The sequence below is a fragment of the Pseudophryne corroboree genome, chromosome 6 (genome assembly GCF_028390025.1).
Source record: "Pseudophryne corroboree isolate aPseCor3 chromosome 6, aPseCor3.hap2, whole genome shotgun sequence".
In the NCBI taxonomy this organism is placed as follows: Eukaryota; Metazoa; Chordata; class Amphibia; order Anura; family Myobatrachidae; genus Pseudophryne; species Pseudophryne corroboree.
Window position 1 is genome coordinate 396,271,751 of NC_086449.1, and position 14,439 is coordinate 396,286,189.

At 44.3% G+C, this 14,439-nt stretch overlaps 1 long non-coding RNA gene across 2 annotated transcripts in view; it reads left to right on the forward strand.

Moving 5' to 3' along the window:
* LOC134935320 (uncharacterized) overlaps positions 1–14,439 on the forward strand; it is a 144,637-nt gene that overhangs the window by 19,491 nt on the left and 110,707 nt on the right. For both annotated transcript variants that reach the window (XR_010180056.1, XR_010180055.1), the window contains exon 2: positions 5,257–5,465. This is a non-coding gene — a long non-coding RNA (uncharacterized LOC134935320). The remainder of the gene's footprint in view (positions 1–5,256; positions 5,466–14,439) is intronic.

The window sequence follows — 14,439 nt, forward strand, 5'->3', positions numbered from 1 at the left end:
CTTTTCCCGTAAATTTTCGCCTGCCGAGATGAATTATGACGTGGGTAACCGGGAATTGTTGGCTATTAAGGATGCACTCGAGGAGTGGAGACACTGGCTTGAGGGGGCTAAGTTTGTGGTCTCAATTCTCACTGACCATAAGAATCTGGCATATTTAGAGTCAGCGAAGCGTCTCAATGCCAGGCAGGCACGATGGGCTTTGTTTTTTGCTCGCTTTAATTTTTTGATAACATATCGCCCTGGGTCAAAAAACATCAAGGCTGATGCGCTCTCGCGGAGTTTTGCTCCAATCCAGGAGACCACCGAGGAGCCGTTGCCCATTGTTTCCCCATCATGTATTAAAGTGGGCATTACCCAGGACCTCTTATCATTAGTCCTTAGAGCACAGGAGCAGGCTCCTCCAGACCTTCTGGTAGGTCTTTTGTTTGTGCCTCCTAGGTTAAGACAGCGAGTGTTCCTGGAATTCCATGCCAAGAAGTCGGCAGGTCACCCGGGTATTGCCAGAACTCGGGAGTTGCTATCTAGGGCGGTGTGGTGGCCCTCGGTGGCTAAGGATGTGGATCAGTGGGTTCGGGCATGTGACATCTGTGCCCGAAATAAGACTCCTAGAGGGGTTCCTGTTGGCCCATTACATCCACTCTCTATCCCATCTAAGCCATGGACCCACATTTCAATGGATTTTGTGGTGGACTTGCCCAAATCCTCGGGGATGACAGCCATCTGGGTTGTCGTTGACAGGTTTTCGAAGATGGCGCACTTCGTTCCACTGGTTGGGCTGCCATCAGCCAGACGCCTGTCTGAATTATTTATGCTGCATGTTGTGCGTCTCCACGGGTTGCCACTTGATGTGGTCTCTGACCGCGGATCCCAGTTTGTGGCCAAATTCTGGAGGGCATTTTGTTCCGATCTCCAGATTTCTGTCAGCTTGTCGTCAGGCTACCATCCGCAGTCTAATGGGCAGACTGAAAGGGTGAACCAGTCCTTGGAGCAGTTCCTCAGGTGTTATGTCTCCAAGTGTCAGACTGACTGGGTTGCTCATCTGTCCATGGCGGAGTTTGCCTATAACAACGCGGCTCACTCTGCTACAGGGATCTCTCCCTTCCTTTGTGTGTATGGGCATCATCCTAAGGCCAATTCTTTTGACCCCGTGGACTCCACGCCTGGTGGTTCCTCTGTGGTTTCGGTCCTTAGAGGTATTTGGCGGAAAGTGAAGAAAGCCCTTGTGTCTGTGTCATTAGTGACCAAAAGGGTTTTTGATAAGCGGAAAAGACCCTGCAGCTTCAAATTAGGAGACTTCGTCTGGTTGTCTACCAAGAATTTGAAGTTGAGACAGCCATCTCATAAGTTAGGGCCCCGGTTCATCGGCCCTTATAAGATCACCAGGGTTATCAATCCGGTGGCATTTCAGTTAGATCTGCCCCGTTCTTTGGGTATCAATAAAACATTTCATTGTTCCCTTTTAAAACGGGCGATTAGTAATCCTTCTACCAGTGGAAGACCTTCCCCTCTTCTGATACGTGGCCAGAGGGAGTTTGTTGTTGAAAGGATTCTTGACTCCAAGGTGGTTCGGGGTCGGCTGTCATTTTTGGTGCACTGGAAGGGGTATGGCCCGGAGGAGCGGTCGTGGGTGCGCAGTTGTGATCTTCATGCCCCCAGACTGATACGCTCTTTCTTCTCGCAGTTCCCCGATAAACCCGGTGGTAGGGGTTCTTTGACCCCTCGTCAGAGGGGGGGTACTGTTAGGGTCTCCTGCCCTGTGCTGCCACGTCGTCATGGCAACCGGGAGACAAGTGCTAGTGGAGTAACCTGAGCGCAGCTGATACTCCGGTTCGGGTCTTTTGATGTGCAGTGGTTATAGGCTCTGTGCACGGCAGGGGATCCGGTGCTGGTTTTTGTGCTCACAGTCTGTGAGGTCTGAGTGGGGCGTGGACAGCACCTGCTTTATAAGGCCTCTTTTCAGGGTAAGCAGATGCTGCTGAATCTTTGTTGGTTAGTCAGTTCATGAACGTTAGCCAGTACTGTGTAGCTTTGTATTTGTTTGTTGCTTACTGCAAATAGGCCTGGGAATTTGGTATTACACTCTGCCAATCCAGACCTAGCAGTAAGACTGGAGTCAGTCGTTTAGCTTGCTGGGGTTCTGTTACTACCCTGTGAACTTAGCAAGTTTGCGGCTGTATTCTAAGACTTGCCTGTCTAATCCTGTCTCACTGTGCTAGGTGTCAGGGGTCAGTTTAGTGGCAGTAAGCTAAAACCTGTGCACTGCAAGTGAGAATTTGGATTGTGGAGATTCTCCTTGTGTCTATCATTCCATCTCTGACCAAGGAGTTTACTGCCACACCCGTTGGTAACCCTTTAGGGTTTTGCTGTTGCCCTTAGCAACAGCATTTCGGGTACTCTACGTATTAAAACACAACATCTTGCTTTTTCCATCTTAGCAGTTCTAATACAAGGGAGATACCCAGTTCCTTAGCCTCTGGGCTTCTCTGTTCACTTTGTGTGTATTTTGTTACCCTATCACCTTCTGTGTACGTTATGTCATATCCCCCAGTTTGTCTGTGAGTCCATCTGTTTTGCATAACAGTTCAAACACCAGTACATTCCTGCAGACACTGGAGTGCATAACAGTTCTGACACCAGTACTTTCCTGCTGGCACTGGTGTGCATAACAAGGTCACAGTGTTCATGGCAGTGTGAGTGCTGTGTGCATGTGAGTGGGTTGGTTATGCAGTAGTGTTCGGAATATGTGTAAGGAGCATTGTGTGTGTCATGTAAAAATGCATTAATAATGTGCAACATATGTGTAAGGGGCACTATGTGTGTCATTATGTGCATAAGGGCATTAATAATGTGCGGCATATGTGTAACAGGTACTACTGTATGTGTGTCATTATGTGTATAGGGGCACTAATAATGTGCAGCAAATGTGTATGGGGCACTATGTGTGTCATTATGTGTATAAGGGCATTAATAATGTGCAGCATTAATAAAGGTTGTCATAATGTGTAATGCGCATTATGTTTATAAGGACATTAATAATGTGTCATATGTGTAAGGGGCATTACTGTGTGGTATTATGAGTATAAATATATTACTAATGTGTCGCATTATGTGTATAAGGTGCTCTACTATGTGGCATTGCGTATAGAAAGGGCACTACTGTGTCATCTAATGTGAATAAAGAGCAATAGGGTGTGGTGTAATGGGAATAAGGAGCAATTCAGTGTGATGTAATGTGAATAAGGGGCTCTACTGTGAGGAGTAACGTTTATAAGGTAAAGTGATACTACTGTGGGATATAATATGAATTATGGACACTATCGCATGATCAAATGTGAATAAAGTTGCAGTACTGTGTGGCGTAAATGGAATTGGGGTTACTATTGTGTGGCCATGCCCCTTGCCAGCAAAAACACACCCCTTTTTGGGCTGTGCGCCAAATGTGCGAACTGTTCCTATTTAAAATATAGGGGTACAAATACCAAAATAAGGACTGCTATGGGTGAGGGGTGATGGTGCTTGGAAAGAGGTGCAAGGTCGGAGGCGGAACCAGCGGTGGTGATAGGGGCACCGGACAAAATCTTGCCTAGGGCATCATATTGGTTAGGGCCAGCTCTGATGACACCCTAGATTTCACTTAAGAGTAGTAGACGCATATTTGAAAAATAGAAACACATTGATACACTACTGTATGTTCTCTATGTTAAACAGAGAGAAAAATAACCAGTAGAAAAACACATATACTGTAAATTTAGATGCTTTAAACTTCAATTCAATTAGGTTCTAGACGGTCATTGTGTTAAAAAAGAAACAATGTTTTCAAACCTTTTACTTCTGCTGCTGCAAAAAATCCGTTAACCCCAGTGAATTTGGTGACAGCTGCTACTTTATTGCGCTTGTGGGAGCTTTTGTAAACCAGATAGCTATTATTACAATTGATTTTACTCATTGCATAACTATATACTCTCTTATTAAAGAGATAACCTTCCAAGAAATCAATGAACTTACCGAACATTTCTAATTAACAGGGAAATGCTAATACCATGGATTTCTGTGGATAGAAGCTGCTGTTTTATTACATGCTGTAGACTTCTCAAGAACGGTTGGGTTACTAGTAAAATCCCCCCCAGGACTACAATGAAACAATGGCCCTCATTCCGAGTTGTTCGCTCTGTATTTTTCATCGCATCGCAGTGAAAATCCGCTTAGTACGCATGCGCAATGTTCGCACTGCGACTGCGCCAAGTAACTTTACTATGAAGAAAGTATTTTTACTCACGGCTTTTTCTTCGCTCCGGCGATCGTAATGTGATTGACAGGAAATGGGTGCTACTGGGCGGAAACACGGCGTTTCAGGGGCGTGTGGCTGAAAACGCTACCGTTTCCGGAAAAAACGCAGGAGTGGCCGGGGAAACGGTGGGAGTGCCTGGGCGAACGCTGGGTGTGTTTGTGACGTCAACCAGGAACGACAAGCACTGAACTGATCGCACAGGCAGAGTAAGTCTGGAGCTACTCAGAAACTGCTAAGTAGTTAGTAATCGCAATATTGCGAATACATCGGTCGCAATTTTAAGAAGCTAAGATTCACTCCCAGTAGGCGGCGGCTTAGCGTGTGTAACTCTGCTAAATTCGCCTTGCGACCGATCAACTCGGAATGAGGGCCAATAGCTTTACCATGTTTGACCATTCTTTAAGCTCAGTCGTGTACAGTTTGCATGTGTGAAGGTTTTTATTGATGCCAGTTTGTGTGGCAATAGTCTGTCCATAAAACAGGCTTTTTTATTTTCAAACTGTTAAGGGGGCTACTGACGGGGGAGATGTGTGCTGATCTATCTTAACACAGACCGCTCAGCACACATCTCTCCCCCCGCTCAGCGCGGCGCGATGTGCTGAGCAAGGGGGCGGTCGGGGGGCCACTCACTTCACACAGCGCTGAAGTGAGCGACCCGCTAGATTGAGCCTGCATGCAGGCTCAATCTAGCACCGGCATAGCGATGCGCGGGGCTGTGCATTGCTATCGCTGGGGGTCATACACACGGCAGATCCGTGCTTAAAATCTAAGCAATCTAGTCAGATTGCTTAGATTTTAAACACGGATCTCTCCGTGTGTACCCCCCTTTAGACATAAGTATTTATAGTGTGCATTAAAACATTTCAATTCATGGTGACTGGATAAAAAAGTTTGTTGATTAGTGTGAAATTCAAACATTTTTCATAATTAAGTACAAATGAAAATAAGAATTTACACTTCTCTCCCAGAGGAAGACCCCCAAGGGCCGAAACGTGTTGGAGCACTCCATCAATACGACTGACAACAGCGGCACGAATAAGCAGCACCAGCTACACCAGAGACGGCACCCGGTCACGTGACTGAAGACCAGGAAGTAACTGCGGGCTACGATCGGAAGAGAAACACCGAGGAGAAAGACTGACACTGATGCGGTTAGCAGCGGAGGAGGAGAATCAAGGTGAGTCTCTGTAGGTGGAGGGAGTGCAGCAACGAACCGCTCTGAGAGCGATCGCTGTGCGTGCACTCCCCCCCCCAAGACAGGCAGTGAACCCAGGCTGAGTGACCGGTCTCCGGCGTGTGACTGAACACAGTCACAGTTCTGGTGACGGGAGCCAGGGGGAAAGGCCAGTCCGGAGTCCCTCTTTTTTGATTTTATCCTCCAAAACTGTCTAAAGCATCTGACAAGGCATACATCCCATAAGTGCACTAATTCATATACAGACCAGCGGGACGCCGCAGTCTGGATTTTAAACAAACTGACTTTTTTTCTTCTTCTTTTTTTCAATTTTCTTTTTTTTTTTCCTTCAGTCATCATGTTTTTCTTTCACCTTTTGTTTCCAATAGAAAAAATGGTGGTACTTTCAAATGAGCGCAGTAGGTAATAAAATGCTGCCCAGGTTCAAAAACAAAGGAGATAAACACAAATCTCCAAACATAGAATTCAAACAAAGAGAAGATGTGATTGAACCCCTGGCGCACTATGTTACTAGATGCCTTTCTTATAATAAAATAATGGATGTACTGGTGATAGTACAACACTAACGATATTTATTAAAACGCAGTCCCCAGCTGGGGACTGCGTTTTAATAAATATCGTTAGTGTTGTACTATCACCAGTACATCCATTATTTTATTATAAGAAAGGCATCTAGTAACATAGTGCGCCAGGGGTTCAATCACATCTTCACCTTTTGTTTCCAAACAATATCCCCAAGAGCAACTGTGCCCCTGGACAATCATTATAGTACTTAATTAAACTCAGCACAGCACATCACGCTCATTATGCCCAATTTGGACAATTTGGTATAACAGAGTTTCAGAACCTTGTTACTAACAACTTCCATTGCAATATAATAAACGTTATTTGTGCAACGTATTTAAACAGTGTATTATTGGTATATACATATACATACATTGAGAACTAGAAATCGGGGTTGAGCACAGTGTAAACACACATTTGGACATTATTGGTTATAACAAGAAGGGACCGACTTGTTAAACATTAGCAGCACTCCCCGTAACATAGTGTACATGTGCGCAGTCCTCCCACCTTTTGCTCGTAAAATAAGAATTTACCAACATACTCATATTTAAAATTACCCATAGAGATAGGCTTTCTTTATAGATAAATATAACTTTGGGCTACAAAAAATTCTGACTTGCTTTCCTGTATATGCCAGGAAAATAAGAATTTTGATTTATACATAACTTGCAGTTGTGCCCACCTGCACCTGGAGATCAGCGCAAACTACAAGTTATCTGCATTTGCTGCATGCCACCTAGTGATCAGGCTTATTTAGAGGCGGCACACCAATATAATGTACATCTCTTAGATGGCATATCATTTGATGCATCAAGAGAACCTGGTGCAAAACATGTTTCTTTACTTGTTTGAGATATATATATTTTATTATGTTTATATTTAAATCCCCCTCACCATCAAAATAAGTAATCATCACCAGCGCTATAGGCTGACCTGTTTACTGCCTATTAAGGGTGACAATGAGCTATGGTATACTTTGCTTATTATACATAAGAGTAACCCATACCACATGGCACCCTGTTTTATTTAATGTTACACCAAACCACCTTGGTCAACATTTAGACTTCCCTGGGACAATTGGGGCAATTGAGGCAACACAAAATGTATGCCCCCACCTCCAGGGCTAGCCATACCATGCTGAACAGCACTGTGGCTCATCATGGCTCCCCTTGGAAAGTGGTGGGTGGATAATTAGTCCTATCTTTGATTATATAGTTTTAATCATTCATAGCGTGTGGATTGGTAATTTTATTCATAGGGATTTTTCTTTTTCTTTTATTTAACATTGAGAACAATAACGTTAACTATTGCTATTAAAATATGCCAAAATTCACATGCATAAATCTACATATTGAGCTAATTACCAGCATGGTGCAGTGGCTGTGCTGACTGTGCTGCAATAACCTGCCTCATTTGTCCCTATTAAAGCTAGACCCATGTGCTTCTGGGTAGCTGTGCCATCCCCCCAGTTTTGCCCAGGGGCGTGACATTGACCACACCACTGTCTGTATGGCCCAGAATGCGATTGACTTGTAATTGCTGTATTCAACTCTACATTGGCGCTCCATTTGTATAAAATATGAAGCATGCAGAATTATTTATGTTATTTCTTGTAGTATCACTAAAATCCATCTTGTGGCAAATGAAGAACTATCTTTTCTTGCTATGACATTTTCCATGCAATGCTTATAGCACATTGTAACCAAATTAGGGCACTTGACATGGTTGTCTCACCTGGTATTATTCATACAGGGTATACCATATTACAACATATTTGTCAGTCCAGCATATGCCTTGGTTAGTTGTATGGCTTTTCTAACTTGGAGGACTCACCTGGAATGCTCATGGATGAGATGAAAAATACATGGACCCAACAGTCATGTTGGGACCCTACTCCTAGTATTAGGATGATGAAACCACCAATTTTGTGTTATCTCTTCTAGGCAAGTAGGCATAACCTGTTCCACCAAAGGTAATTCTACTTAGTGCGCCCAAGACGACTGCCTCACCTGGTACCTTTTGTGGGTGGAATATCCACCCCAAAAAAGGGAATATATTGCCCAAAATGCCTGCGTTATGCTTATTGTGCTCTCTAAGTTTTGTTTTAATTATTCCTGTGTGGTTTTCTACTTGCTGTAATTCTAAATCTTTATACAATAAATCATGTTTTTGATGTCTGTAAAGTGACTTTATGTCCTGCTAGAGAAAAGCACTATGCAAGTAACATTATTATTACTAGAGATGTGCGCTGACCCCCATGTTTTGGTCTGTATTAGAGATGAGCGGGTTCGGTTCTCAGAGAACCGAACCCTTACGAACTTTGCCTTCCGAGCCCGGATTCGAGTCTGGCTCGGATTTTTCCGCCTGACTCGGAAACCTGAACGTGGCAAAACGTCATCATCCCGCTGTCGGATTCTCACGGGATTTGGATTCCATATAAGGACCCGCGTGTCGCGACCATTTTCACTCCAGTCTCGGAGAGTGTATAGAGAGGACAGGTCCTCAGTGTTCAGTTTCTGTGTGTTGGGGCAGGAAAGTGGGGTGGCAAGTGTTGTGCAGACCAGTCCAGTGTAGTCATTCAGTGTATTGTGCTGCATCAGTCCAGCCAGTCACAGTGTTGGTGTTCTCTGCTGCCATATATCCAGTGTAGCTGTATAAGTGGTGCTGTGTTGTGCAAACCAGTCCAGTGTAGCCAGTGTATTGTGCTGCACAAGTCCTGCCAGTCAAAGTGTTGGTGTTCTCTATGCCAAATATCCAGTGTAGCTGTATAAGTGGTGCTGTGTTGTGCAGACCAGTCCAGTGTAGTCAGTGTATTGTGCTGAATCAGTCCAGCCATTCACAGCGTTGGTGTTCTCTGCTGCCATATATCCAGTGTAGCTGTATAAAGTGGTGCTGTGTTGTGCAGACCAGTGGTAGTGTCCTGTGTCATCAGTAATTCCAGTGACGATATACGCTGCTGCTATATGTCCACTGCTGCAGTATAACAATTATAACAACAACCTGTTGTGCTGCATCAGACCAGTGGTAGTGTCCTGTGTCATCAGTAATTCCAGTGACAATATACGCTGCTGCTATATGTCCACTGCTGCAGTATAACAATTATAACAACAACCTGTTGTGCTGCATCAGACCAGTGGTGGTGTCCTGTCTCATCAGTAATTTCAGTGACGATATACGCTGCTGCTATATGTCCACTGCTGCAGTATAACAATTATAACAACAATCTGTTGTGCTGCATCAGACCAGTGGTAGTGACCTGTGTCATCAGTAATTCCAGTGACGATATACGCTGCTGCTGTATGTCCACTGCTGCAGTATAACAATTATAACAACAACCTGTTGTGCTGCATCAGACCAGTGGTAGTGTGCTTTGTCATCAGTAATTCCAGTGACGATATACGCTGCTGCTATATATCCACTGCTGCAGTATAATAATAATTATAACAACAACCTGTTGTGCTGCATCAGACCAGTGGTAGTGTACTGTGTCATCAGTAATTCCAGTGACGATATACGCTGCTGCTATATGTCCACTTCTGCAGTATAATAATTATAACAACAACATGTTGTGCTGCATCAGACCAGTGTTAGTATCCTGTCTCATCAGTAATTCCAGTCATTCCTGTGCCGCATATTGGGGGTAATTCCAAGTTGATCGCAGCAGGAATTTTGTTAGCAGTTGGGCAAAACCCTGTGCACTGCAGGGGAGGCAGATTTAACATGTGCAGAAAGAGTTAAATTTGTGTGTGGTGTGTTCAATCTGCAATCTAATTTGCAGTGTAAAAATAAAGCAGCCAGTATTTACCCTGCACAGAAATAAAATAACCCACCCAAATCTAACTCTTTCTGCACATGTTATATCTGCCTCCCCTGCAGTGCACATGGTTTTGCCCAACTGCTAAAAAATTTCCTGCTGCGATCAACTTGGAATTACCCCCATTGCCTCATATAACTCCCAAAAAATAATGGAGAACAAAAAGTTTGAGGAGAAAATAGGGAAAGATCAAGAAGAACCACTTCCTCCTAGTGCTGAGCTGCTGTCACTAGCCATGACATAGACAATGAAATGCTATCAACGTCGTCTGCCAAGGCCGATGCCCAATGGGCGTGTAAAATCCAAAAAGCCAAAGTTCAGTAAAAAGAACCCAAAAAAGAAAATGAAATCGTCTGAGGAGAAACGTAAACTTGCCAATATGCCATTTACGACACGGAGTGGCAAGGAACGGCTGAGGCCCTGGCCTATGTTCATGGCTAGTGGTTCAGCTTCACATGACGATGGAAGCCCTCATCCTCCCGCTAGAAAAGTTAAAAGAGTTAAGCTGAAAAGAACACAGAAAAGAACTGTGCGCTCTGAGATGGTATCACAAATCCCCAAGGAGAGTCCAAGTGTGTCGGCGGTTGCGCTGCCTGACCTTCCCAACACTGGACGGGAAAAGGTGGCTCCTTCCACCATTTGCACGCCCCCTGCAAGTGCTGGAAGGAGTACCCACAGTCCAATTCCTGATATTGAAATTGAAGATGTCACTGTTGAAGTACACCAGGATGAGGATATGGGTGTTGCTGGCGCTGAGGAGAAATTGACGATGAGTATTCTGATGGTGATGTGGTTTGTTTAAGTCAGGCACCGAGGAAGACACCTGTTGTCCATGGGACAAAGAAGCCAATTGTGATGCCTTGGCAAACTACCAAAAAAGCCACCTCTTCGGTGTGGAATTATTTCTCCACAAATCCGGACAACAGGTGTCAAGCCATCTGTTGCCTCTGTCAATCTGTAATAAGTAGGGGTAAGGATGTTAACCACCTAGGAACATCCTCCCTTATACGTCATCTGATGCGCATTTATCAGAAGTCAGTGTCAAGTTGTGAATCTTTGGGTAAGAGCGTAAGCAGTCCACTGACACCTAAATCCCTTCTTTCTCCTGTACCCAAGCTCCTGCAATCCACACCACCAACTCCCTCAACGTCAACTTCCTCCTTAGTCAGGAACGTTCGTAGTCCTGCAGGCCATATCATTGTCAAGACTGAGGAGTCCTCTCCTAATTGGGATTCCTCCATAGGATCCTTGAGTGGTACGCCTGCTGTTGCTGCCGCTGCTGTTGTTGCTGCTGGTAGTCGATCATCATCCCAGAGGGGAAATCGGAAGACCACTTGTACTACTTCCAGTAAGCAATTGACTGTCCAACAGTCTTTTGTGAGGAAGATTAAATATGACAGCAGTCATCCTTTTGCAAAGCAGATAACTGAGGCCTTGACAGCTATGTTGGTGTTAGAGGTGCATCCGGTATCCACCATTAGTTTAGTGGCACTTAGAGATGTGATGGAGATAGTGTGTCCCCATTATCAAATCCCATCTAGGTTCCACTTCCCTAGGCAGGCGATACCGAGAATGTACACAGACGTCAGAAAAAGATTCACCAGTGTCCTACAAAATGCGGTTGTATCCAGTGTGCACTTCACCACGGACATGTGGACAAGTGGAACAGGGCAGACTAAGGACTATATGACTGTAACAGCTCACTGGGTAGATGTATGGCCTTGCCACACGTGAAGTCAGTTCAGACACTGCCAGCTTGAGTCAGGTCATCCCCCTCATCAGGCTTTTGCAGAAGCAGATGGAGAAATTGAAGGAGGAGCTAAGACGGAGCGATTTCCGCAAAGTATGTGGGACTTGTGGATGGAGCCCTTGATTTGCTTTGCCAGGATTCAAGGGTGGTCAATCTGTTGAAATCAGAGCACTACATTTTGGCCACTGTGCTCGATCCTATGTTTAAAGCCTACGTTGTATCTCTCTTTCCAGCAGACACAAGTGTGCAGAGGTGCAAAGACCTGCTGGTTAGTGAATTGTCAAATCAAGCGGAACGTGACCCATCAACAGCTCCTCCTTCAATTTTTCCCACCACTGGGGCTGCAAGGAAAAGGATAACATTTCCTAGCCCACCCGCTGGCGGTGATGCAGGGAAGTCTGGAGCGAAAGCTGACATCTGGTCCGGACTGAAGGACCTGCCAACGATTACTGACATGTTTACTGTCACTACAAATGATTCTGTTACCATTGAAAGAATGGTGGAGGATTATATGAGTGACAGCATCCAAGTAGACATGTCAGACAGTCCGTACGTATACTGGCAGGAAAAATAGGCAATTTGGAGGTCCTTGCACAAACTGGCTTTATTTTACCGAAGTTGCCCCCCCCCCCCTCCATTGTGCACTCCGAAAGAGTGTTTAGTGCAGCCAGTAACCCTGTCAGCGATCAGCGTAGGAGGTTACTTCCACTTTATGTGGAGAAGATGATGTTCATCAAAATTAATTATAAATTCCTCCAGGAAGACCTTTACCAGCAATTGTCTCCAGAAAGTACACAGGGACCTGTGGTGGTGGATTCCAGTGGGGACAAATTAATACTCAGTGATGAGGATGTACACGGTGAAAGGGGTGAGGAATCGGAGGATGATGATGAGGTCGACATCTTGCCTTCTTAGTGCCAGTTTGTGCAAGGAGAGATTGATTGCCTCTTTTTTGGTGGGGGCCCAAACAAATTAGTCATTTCAGCCACAGTCGTGTGGCAGACCCTGTCACTGAAATGATGGATTTGTTAAAGTCTACATGTCCTGTTTATACAACATAAGGGTGGGTGGGAGGGCCCAAGGACAATTTCATCTTGCACCTCTTTTTCTTCTTTGCATCATGTGCTGTTTGGGGCCTATTTTTTAAATCTGCCATCCAGTTTGCCACTGCAGTGCCACTCCTAGATGGGCCAGGTGTTTGTGCCGCACACTTGTGTCGCCTAGCTTAGTCATACAGCTACCTCATTGCACCTCTTTTTCTTCTTTGCATCATGTGCTGTTTGGGGCCTTTTTTTAAATCTGCCATCTTGTCTGTAACTGCAGTTTTATTCCTAGATGGGCCAGGTGTTTGTGCTGCACACTTCTGTCGCTTAGCTTAGTCATACAGCCACCTTGGTGCAACTTTTAGGCCTAAAAACAATATTGTGAGGTGTTAAGATTCAGAATAGACTGGAAAAGAGTGGAAATGATTGTTATTGAGGTTAATAATACCGTAGGAGCAAAATTACCCCCAAATTCTGTGATTTTAGCTGTTTTTATGTTTTTTTTCAAAAAATCATCCAGATCCAAAACCAAAACCAAAACACGAAAAGGAGGTTTTAGCAAAACCAAGCCAAAACCAAAACACGAAAATGGAATTAGAACCAAAACCAAAACACAAAACACGAAAAGTGCCCGCCACACATCTTTAGTCTGTATTAGCTTTGCGTTTTGGTTTTGGATTCAGTTTTGCCAAAACTGTCCTCACGTGTTTTGGTTTTGGATCTGAAATCACATAATTTGGGCCTTTTTTTTGTTTCCATAGTATAACTAACCTCAATAACAATAATTTCCAGTCATTTTCAGTGAATTTTGACCACCTGACAGCTCACAATATTGTTCACAAACAAAGGCCGGCTGGCTGGCTAAACTAAGCAACAGAGCAGTGGCACAAACACACGGCAGTTATTTCTGTTTAGAAATGTTTTGGAAATTAGTAATGTATTAGCAATAACTTGCAAGTACTAGCAATAGAAAATAATACTACACAGAAATTTACTAAGAATCGTATGTGGAATATCATTTCTCAAACGTAGGGCCTAATTCAAGGTTGGTTGCAAAACAACTTTTTTCTCTAATGGGCAAACATTAGCCAACATGTGCAGAGAAATTAAGATTTGGGTGGGATGTGTTCAAACTGAAATCTAAATTACAGTGTAAAAGTAAAGCAGCCAGTATATAACCTGCACAGAATCAATATAACCCACCCAAATCTAACTCTCTCCGTACAGTACATGTTATAACTGCCCCACCTGCAGTGCACATGGTTTTGCCCATTAGAGGAAAATTTAATTTTGCAATCAACCTTGAATTAGGCCTTTAGTACAGTAGTTAACAACAGCAAAGAAAAAAATCATAAACTGTGTGTAAACTAGCAACAACAGATGTGGTTGCCCCATATTCAAGTGCCTATTCTCAGTGCCCAATCTGTACTGGGGCTCCGGGGCCACTGATGACTGGCACTCTATGCCCATGTATAGCCCTGATCAAACAGCTTTTTTGTTGAGCATCTCCCCAAAATCTCGCCAATCATAAAAACAGCAGTCCGTACCTGTAGAGTACAGACCTGGATACTTTTGGACACACTGTTAAATATTGAACAGGTTACAGTGCGGGAAACACAATGTGGGTTGGATACAGTGCAGGTTACAGTGCAGGTCAGATACAGTGTGGGTTGGATACAGTGCGGATTACAATGCAGGACCAATAAAGCATGAGCTGGGTACAGTGTGGGTTGGATACAGTGTGGGTTGTATACAGTGTGAGCGAGATACAGTGCAGGTTAC